Source organism: Rosa chinensis, chromosome 5, assembly GCF_002994745.2.
Source record: "Rosa chinensis cultivar Old Blush chromosome 5, RchiOBHm-V2, whole genome shotgun sequence".
Lineage (NCBI taxonomy): Eukaryota > Viridiplantae > Streptophyta > Magnoliopsida > Rosales > Rosaceae > Rosa > Rosa chinensis.
In genome coordinates, this window is record NC_037092.1 from 32929608 (window position 1) to 32939650 (window position 10043).

Genomic DNA, 10043 nt, shown 5'->3' on the forward strand with positions numbered 1-10043 from the left:
GTGAGAATGGACATGAGTTCCTTTGCATCACCTCTAATGACTACGGAAATAAAAGAGTCTTAGAGAAACTTATGTGTCGATCTAGTGGGTTGTATGCAACCACTATTCGAATAATTGAATCCAATCATGTTATTAGGGATGATTTATGGGATTCCGACACATATAGGCTTTGGCACGACCGTTTGGGACATCCAGGTCGTGATATGATGATCCGTATATTAAAGACTTCACACGGACATCCATTTTTCAGAACGAAAAGAAGTAAAACTTGAAATTTGGATCAAGGAGGAGCACCTGCGCCTCACGGTGCCTTTCCCCTTCAAGTTCGGCCATCACAAGCCGACGCCGCCATCCCCCTGTGGCCCAAGGGTGGCTTTGACGCCACCTCTGCTCCCCTGACTCCAATTTCTACTTCTCAAGTCCATTGTGACTTCGTGGCTCAACCAAAATCCTCATTGGTTGTTTCTAAAGCCCATTATTCGTTCTGCAAAGCCTGCGCTTTAGCAAAATTAGGATCGAGACCATCCTATGCAAAGGACACTAAAGAAAATATACCATTCTTGCAAAGAATCCAAGGTGATATTTGTGGACCTATTCAACCACCATGCGGACCATTTAGATATTTTATGGTGTTGGTTGATGCATCGACACGCTGGTCACATGTCATACTATTGTCCACAAGGAACGTTGCATTTACTGAACTCCTAGCACAGATTATTAAGTTAAGGGCTCACCACCCTGATCATCCTATTAAGTCTATAAGATTAGACAATGCTGGGGAGTTTACATCAAAGACTTTTGATGATTATTGCATGTCCATTGGGATTGAGGTTGAACATCCAGTTCCTCATGTTCACACCCAAAATGGTCTCGCAGAAGCCGCCATTAAACGACTACAAATGGTCGCTAGGGCATTGGTAATGCGCACCAATCTCCCTATTTCTGCTTGGGGCTATGCAATATTGCATGCAGCTGTGCTTCTTCGTCTGAGGACCACTGCCACTCAACCCTTTTCTGCGTCCCAGATGGTGACTGGGTATGAGCCTAATATCTCACACTTACGCATATTTGGGTGTGCAGTATATGTGCCTATTGCGCCGCCACAGCGCACCAAAATGGGTCCTCAACGACGATTAGGCATTTATGTTGGATATGATTCTCCAACTATTGTCCGCTATTTAGAACCCTTGACAGGCGATCTCTTTACCGCAAGATTTGCGAATTGTCACTTCGATGAGACAGTCTTCCCGTCGTTAGGGGGAGATAAGAACATAAATGTTCAACAGGAACGACAGGAATTGTCGTGGTCTGTCCCCACTCTATCTCATCTTGATCCCCGAACCGCACAGTCCGAAATTGAAGTGCGGAGAATTCTCGATCTTTAGAACGTAGCAGAATCGATGCCTGATGCGTTTTCTGATATCGCTAAAGTGACGAGATCACACATACCTGCTGCAAATGTGCCTGCAAGGATTGATGTCCCTAAAAGTAGAGGACATGACGCCAACTCAAGAATGCATGAGCATGGCGCTAACGTCCCATCTCTCAATGATGGTGACGTTATGGCTAGGCCCACGGCTCCCGCCAAGAAACGCGGGAGGCCCATAGGTTCGATGGATTCTCGCCCAAGAAAGAAAGCGAGTTCGGCACAAAATAATCCATTAATCATCGATGTAAATAATCCATCTCATGAGAATATTCCGGATTATGGTTATGTCCAAGAGACATCATTGGGGGACGCTCCAATGTCAGAACCAACTCCAGAGAATAGAGAGATCTCCATAAATTACACTAGTGTACATGAGATGATGGATAGAAATTCTATGGCGATTGATGATGCATTTGCATATCATATTGCAAAAGGAATTATAGAATATGATGATATCGAACCTCGCTCTGTTGAAGAATGTCAACAAAGAGCGGATTGGCCTAAATGGAAAGATGCAATCCAGGTTGAATTGGATTCACTAACAAAGAGACAGGTATTTGGGCCTGTAACGCAGACACCCCCAAGTGTAAAGCCTGTTGGCCATAAATGGGTCTTTGTTAGAAAGCGTAATGAGAAAAACGAGGTTGTTAGATACAAAGCCCGCCTTGTGGCGCAAGGTTTCTCACAACGCCCTGGAATTGACTACGAGGAGACATATTCTCCCGTAATGGACGTTATAACGTTCCGCTACCTCGTCAGTTTGGTAGTTTCCGAAAAACTTGACATGCAGCTTATGGATGTGGTTACAGCATATCTCTATGGGGATCTAGATTCAGAGATATATATGAAGGTTCCATATGGACTTCAATTACCCAAATCAAGTGGCTCTAAACCACGGAGCGCGTTTTCAATAAGGTTAAAACGCTCACTATATGGATTAAAACAATCCGGACGGATGTGGTATAACCGTCTAAGTGACTACTTGATTGGGAAGGGATATATTAACAATGAAATATGCCCATGCGTGTTCATTAAAAGAACAAGTTCCGGATTTGCAATCGTAGCAGTTTATGTCGATGACATGAACCAAATTGGAACTCTAGATGAGTTGAAGGAAACTGCTAAATACTTGAAATCCGAATTTGAGATGAAAGATCTTGGGAAAACACGGTTTTGTCTCGGTTTAGAACTCGAGCACCGTAGTGATGGAATCTTGATCCATCAGTCTGCATATACTCAGAAAATCCTAAGGCGCTTTAATGAAGATAAAGCAAAGCCTACGAGTACTCCCATGATCGGCCGTAGTCTTGAGCCCGGAAAAGATCTGTTTCGTCCAAGGGATGAGGACGAAGAACCATTAGAGGCCGAGGTGCCCTATTTGAGTGCAATAGGCGCATTATTGTACTTAGCTCAATGCACAAGACCGGATATCTCATTCGCAGTGAACTTGTTAGCTCGACATAGCTCTGCGCCAACACGCCGCCATTGGATTGGTATAAAGACAATCTTTCGATACCTAAGAGGTACGATTGATATGGGCCTATTCTATCCCTACAGAGAGAAAAGGAATGACGGAAAATTGGGATTGGACCCCAAAAGGCGAAACGCCCCCGTCCATGGAATGGCCGCCGGCCATGTTGCCGCCGCCGGCGCCGCCACCGCTCATGGTGGCCGGCGTTCTCCTATCTCCCTCCATCAAAACGACAATGATGTCTTGATGGGTTTTGCTGATGCAGGGTACCTCTCTGACCCTCACAAAGGTCGCTCCCAAACTGGTTATGTCTTTACCATGGGAAGCACTGTGATATCTTGGAGGTCTACAAAACAGACCCTTGTTGCTACTTCCTCAAATCATGCAGAGATTATTGCTCTACATGAAGCTGTACGTGAATGTGTATGGCTAAGGTCTGTAATTCGACACATTCAAGGAAGTTGTGGTTTGAAGTCTACCACAAATGAACCTACATGCATTTATGAGGATAATGCAGCTTGTATTGAACAAATGAAGTTAGGTTTCATCAAGGGCGACAACACCAAGCATATATCGCCTAAGTTCTTTTATAATCAGCAACAACAATCACTTCTAAAGATTGAAGTGAATCAAATCCGATCAGAGGATAATGTAGCGGACTTATTCACTAAGTCGTTACCTAAATCCACCTTCGAGAAACATGTGAAGAGCATCGGATTGAGAAAGTTATCCGAACTCCCACGATTATAGCAATCAGGGGGAGATATCGACATCAGGGGGAGTTATGATGTCTACATGTTCGATCTCGAAGAGTGAAGGACGTGTTGTGCTCTTTTTGTCCTTCGACCAGGGTTATTTTTATCCCACAGGGTTTTTGTTACCTGGCAAGGTTTTTAACGAGGCAACAGATGAAGCGTCACCACCAAGTTTGAAGCGGCACAAGGGGGAGTGTTGAAGGAATATTGATTTAGTGTGCCTTATCAAACTAGGAGTAGCAATAGGAGAGAAGGTTCTAGATTTCCCAATCCTACACGGATTGGTATTCCTTGTAACATTAGAACTAGCACTTTGTAATCCCTATATATAGGGCTCCTATTCTCAATAATAAGAACACATCTCTCTCATCAATCTCTCTCAAATACATTATACTTAAACACATTCCAATATCCAGGCGCAAAGGAAGCCTAGCTAATTAAAGACCATATGATCTTTAGTGAATTTATTCAGTCAGGTTCTTTTTGGCAGATTGGTGATGGTCAAAAGGTTTCAGTTTGGGATGATGCTTGGATTCCCAATCTTCCTACTCGTAGACCTCAAGGTATATTAAGGCGAGCTGAATGTCCAACTTTAGTGAAGGAGCTTATTACTACTCCAAAATCTTGGAATGAAAATAAAATCTGGACCGTCTTTCTTCCTGAAGATGTTGAGGCTATTCTTTCAATCCCTTTGAGTCGTCGAACCCATGAGGATCGGTTAACAAGGAAATTGGAAAAGCAAGGTATGTTTACGGTTAAATCTGCTTATCGCTGTGCATTTACCAAGACTGCTTCACAGTTATCTCCTGCGGTGGTGGCTAATCAACAGTTTTGGAAAAAGATTTGGCAGGCCAAGATGCCAAGCTTAGCTAAAGTGACTGCTTGGAAGATTTGTCATAACATTTTGCCTACAATGGACCACCTAGCTTCTAAAAATGTGGCATTGGACTCTTAGGTGTGTGTGTTTGTGTAATTCTGAACCAGAAACGATTATTCAATTATGTCGTAATTGTCCCTTCTCTAGGGCGGTGCTCAAAACTAATGATGGCATAAGGAGGTGTTGTTTTGAAGTTATTTTGGATCAAATGGAAGCGTTGAATTGGATACATTTTTGCTCTGAGAAGCTTACAAGTAATGTATTTGCTCAACTTCTCTTTTTTATATGGGGTATCTGGAGAGAAAGAAACGCTCGTGTCTGGGAGAAGAGAGCAGCTTCAGCCATAGATGTTGCAATCCTCTGTTCTACGTGACTGAGTAGTTATGTTTTCCATAATTCCAAATTGCAGAGTGGTACTCATACAGGGAGAGTTATTCGTTCCCATAGGTTGGTTGAAATTGAACTTTGATGGGGCTTTTAATAGAACTACTGGGAAAGCAGCAGTGGGATTCCTAATCCGTGATTCTGAAGGTAGATTCGTACAAGTAGCTGGTATGATTGTTTCTCATGTGCAATCTGCTGAGCATGTCAAACTCTTAGCTTGTAAGGCAGCAGTGGACTTTGTTTTGGAAAACAGGATGCAGCCCATTATTTTTGAAACAGATTGTTTGGTCCTGCAGCAGAACCTGTCTCAAAGGGATCGAAACACTTCTTTACTAGGAAGAGTGTATGATGACATTGCTGACGACATGGAACTAATTCCGTGTTCAAGGGTCCTTCATGTACGAAGGGAGGCCAACATTGCAGCACACCTTGTGGCTGCTCATGCTTCTGATACTGAACAAGATTTTTTGCTTTCTTCTATTCCTACTTTCATTCAAGATATAATTGCTGCTGAGCAGCTTGTACACTGAGTTTTACTCGACGTCCAATAAAAGCCTAACCTCCTTCAACTCCAAAAAAAAAAAAAAGACCATATGATCTTCCATTATTCACGTAAAACTGAGCGTCTCCTATAAGAGACATTAATATTGAAGAAAATTACAGAATTGCCGCTCAACATTGAAATGATAGAAAATTACAAATTGCCACTTACTTAACAAACCAACTCAGGTGCACGTTATCAAAATTTGGTTGTCACGCACTACCAATTTTGAAACATTAAACCAATTTCAGCTAGCAATTATTAAGAAATAAGAACAACCCTTGGAAAGCTATTGCTTCTCAATAGCATTTTCAAATAAGAGTTTTTTTTTAAGAATGGCCGGTGCGGCTGCCCTCAAACCTTAATTAATGAAACTGTAGCAAGCATTTTCAAATAAGTTTTATTTTGTTAATATTTTGCTGAATTATATTTCAACTCATTTCTTTCAATACAAAAATAATATATTACAAAATATTTAGCTCAATTAGACTAAGAAAACACTAATAATATCATATGACCACAGAACACGAGATTCTAAAGATGTACGTTCGATCTTCTTATTTCTACACATTTCTTGATCAGCTTTCTTCCCCATTAACATGCAGAGATCAAGATTTTTCATCTTTTATATATCACTCAATTCCAATGACTGAAATCTGTACCAAAACTAGCAATTATAAATAACCGCAAATTACTTTGATAAGTAGCAGATATATAACAAGAACAACTAGATATTGTTACTGACCCTCAGTAGCAAATAGATATCGCTACTGAATCTTAGTAGTAAATAAATATTTCACAGATAGTCAATATCACTTAGATATTTGCAACATCACTAACATAACAGGAACATTTTTGAGTGCAAAAGAAAATTGTCCTCAGTAACAAATAAGTACCATAAAAAATATTCACCTGGTCAGTTATTGACCAAGAAAATAATGTTCAACCACTCTTAGATTTACATCCAAGGGCAGAGAAAATTATTATTAAGTTGAGGTGTTTTGTTTTCCACCCTTGGATGTAAATCTAAGGGTTGTTGAGCATAAATTCTTTTGTCAGCAACTGATCAGGTGAACACCACTGTAAGTACCATTACTGACCCTAGCAGCATATAGATATTATTACTGAATCTTAATAGCAAAGAGATAATTCAATGATAGTCAATAGTGCAAAGGCATTTGCATCATCACTTAAAAAAATATAAACAACTATTAGTGCAAAATAAGATTGTTATTGACCCTCAGAATCAAATAGATATCATACTAACCGTCATTAGCATATAGATATCACTACTGAATTTTAATAACTAATAGATATTTCATTGACAGTTAATAGCAGTTAAATATTTACATCATCACTAACACAACAAGAACATCTTTTAGTGCAAAAGAAGATTACTTTGATATGTAGTAACAAATAAAAATTGCTATTAACACTTGGTAGAAAATGAATAGTTGCATCTTCAACAACACTAGGAATATTTTTCATTGCTTAAAAAAGATTGTTAGTGACAATCAGTAGCAAATTGATATTGCTATTGACGTGCTAAGACATATTTTCTCAAAATTCTATTGTAACTCGATAGATAACAATATGGATTAGATTCATCTTCAATCTACGGGAGAAATCCACCATAAAGTGAAGTGAGCATCTCAATAAAAAAAAAACAAAGTCACATTTATTAGTGACTTTCAGAAACAAACAATCCACAAAATCGTACTCCATAAAAGATTGAGTTTATATTGCATGAATGGACTTAATCATTTATAATCACTATGATATAATCTTGTCAGGAATTGAGTTTAGTGTCAATATATATCATATACAAGCTAAATTAGAACAAAATTACCTTAAATTTTGTGTCAACTTCTCCATGAGATGGTGACTGAAGACTCAATGGACGGCAACCTTAACTCCCAAGAATAATCACAGACGTTAAAGCCCAAGATGTACAATTGGAAGGATTCCCATATTTCTCAGAGATAGAGATAGAGAGATCTATCTCTTTAGCTGAAGCGAACATGTAAAAGAACAATTCCAATCGAATAATTGTTAACAAATCGTTATAATTCAAAAATAATTACAATCGAACTAGGATTATGAAATTCTAATCAATCTCTCTCTCTCTCTCTGAATGATCACTACGCCAATAATAGTTTTAGACAACATGCTTCCAACAACTACATATTTTTTAACTGTTGTCTGATACTTTGGGACGACAACAAGAATTCTTCTGTTAGTCTTAATTTTTGAATCAGACAACAATTGTTACATTGCTGTTGTGAAATTATAAATCAGACAATGGTTGTTTTTTCTAATGTTGTCTAAATCAATCAATTCACAACAGTTATTACATTGATGTTGTCTAAGATTGATTAACACAATCTGGCCCTAAAAAAAGCGGCGCCCTAGTGTTTGTCTATCACAGAGAGGTTCGGTGTATCCGGTGGGATTCGATGGTCCTCTAGCCTGGCTATGGCGCTTGCTTGCATCGTCGGTGGCTTGGACCTGGTAAGACACGAATCTCGTTAAATCTGGTCAGATCGAGGTAGGATAGTCTGGCTTTGGGTGACTGCTTTGTTAGGGAAGATATATTTGGTTTCACCGACAGTGCCGGTGTCGCCGGCTTTGCTCGTGGTTTGAGAAAAAGATCTCGATCAGGTGCAGTGTGGCGGTTGCACTACTGATCGGAGGGTAGTTGTGCCGAGGAGGTGTCGGGGAGGCAGGTAGCATATTCGAGTGAGGCTAAGCTGACCATGGGGATTGTTTTCCCTAAATTTGTTTTTTCCCATTAACAATTAACCGCAAAAGTTTCTCCTGCATGATTCTCAATCCTCATCACCAATCCAACTCTCTGGAGTTTATCTGTAATATCTCCATGTCATCTTAATTTCTCTCTGATGATCTTTTGGTGGTTATTTCACTATATAGTCATCGGCCTTTATAAGCTCCATGAGAGACCATTCAGACATTGGTTTCTTCTCTCTTTTCATAGAATCTTTATCACTAATTCACGATCCTATATCACTTCTGTAGGAGCCTAGATTATTATTGGATATATATATATATATATATATATATGTAGTAACTAAGACTGTAACTAGAACCACATGCTGGATTATTAAGATTTCTATAAATAGAACCACAGTTGGTTTTCTTTGTTGTAAGATGAAAGGAACAAATTGCTCAAATCACGAGCATAAGGACGCCACTGATAATTTTCATGCCACTTAATAACTCCCCAGGAATTCACTTTGTGCCAAAGGGTGGCCCTAGGATTGCCTGGGTTCAGAATTGCTGAACTCTATAACAACGGTTGAAACATATCTTAGCTCTTAACTTCGGTAATTGAAAAAAAGCTGAAAAACTAGGTTTCCTCTATACAACAAAGTGCTTTCTTTCAACAGCCTTGGGTCTTTGTAAAGACCTGTGAGAGTGACCTTCGTTCCACTAACAGGCCTTACAAGAACTGAAAATTCCCCAAGAATTAAACCATCGAGAGGGGGCATAATTGCAGCTTCTCCCCAGGGGAAAACGAAAGTCAATGTCTGTAAGGACTAAACCTCGGCTAACCCCAGTACTCTAATCTTGTTACACCAATATATGCAGGTGAAGTGGTATATATGTAGCTACAGTGAGAAATATTGACTGAAGAACCGGATTCAGTTACGACTTATACCCAAATGCATTTACATGTTGACATTCCAAGAAAATCTGCATACATAATGCCCATGATCATCGACCATCTATACTATATTAACCCTTGACATTGCAACTGTTAATATCTTCTATTTGTTCATATCGTTGCAATTCGCAACTGATAATTGAGTTAACTATGTGTAATTGTGGTGTTCTATGATTCATTGATTAAGAATGAACATAACATAAACTACTAGCTCAACACGATGAAGACCTTAGTTTGGGTCAAAGACTAAATTAGGTTCGGAGGTCAGAGAAAAAAAATTGGAATTTGTCATTATGCGTGTATTGAACAAAACAAATTAATGCTATGGTGTGAACTTAAATGAATTAATGAACTTCCTCTAAAGAAATGATGAAAAGAAAATTAAAAACCGAACCATTGCAAGAAAGAAATCACTAGGAAAAGATCCAAAGAGAAGGTCAGCTCACCTTTGAGGTAATTAAAGATAAAACTTTGAAATTTCCGCAAGTGAATGATAGCAGTTGCAAAAGCCGCTCAATCATGTTCATTGGCTTCTGTTGTTCTCTGCTAAAAAAAGAATCGAACCTGCTATCCAACACAACATTGGCAACAACTATATGAACCAATGTATAAAAATCATACCAGACAGCATTTGTGATCACATCAATACCATCATAAAAAAGTGTATTAACTAATTGGCTAACAAACAGCTTCTCCTTGTAAATATTCAACTAGCCAGAAGCATAAACACTTGGCTTCAATTTAAGCACTGATTCATCCTCAAAAGATTACAACTAATTGGTTGAAGAATAGCTCCTCATTCTAACAGGTTCAGGTAGCAAGCAGCATAAACGCTAGGATAGATCTTGAAGAGACTATCTTGTACCAACTCCAAAAACTGGTCATAAACAGATTACATAAG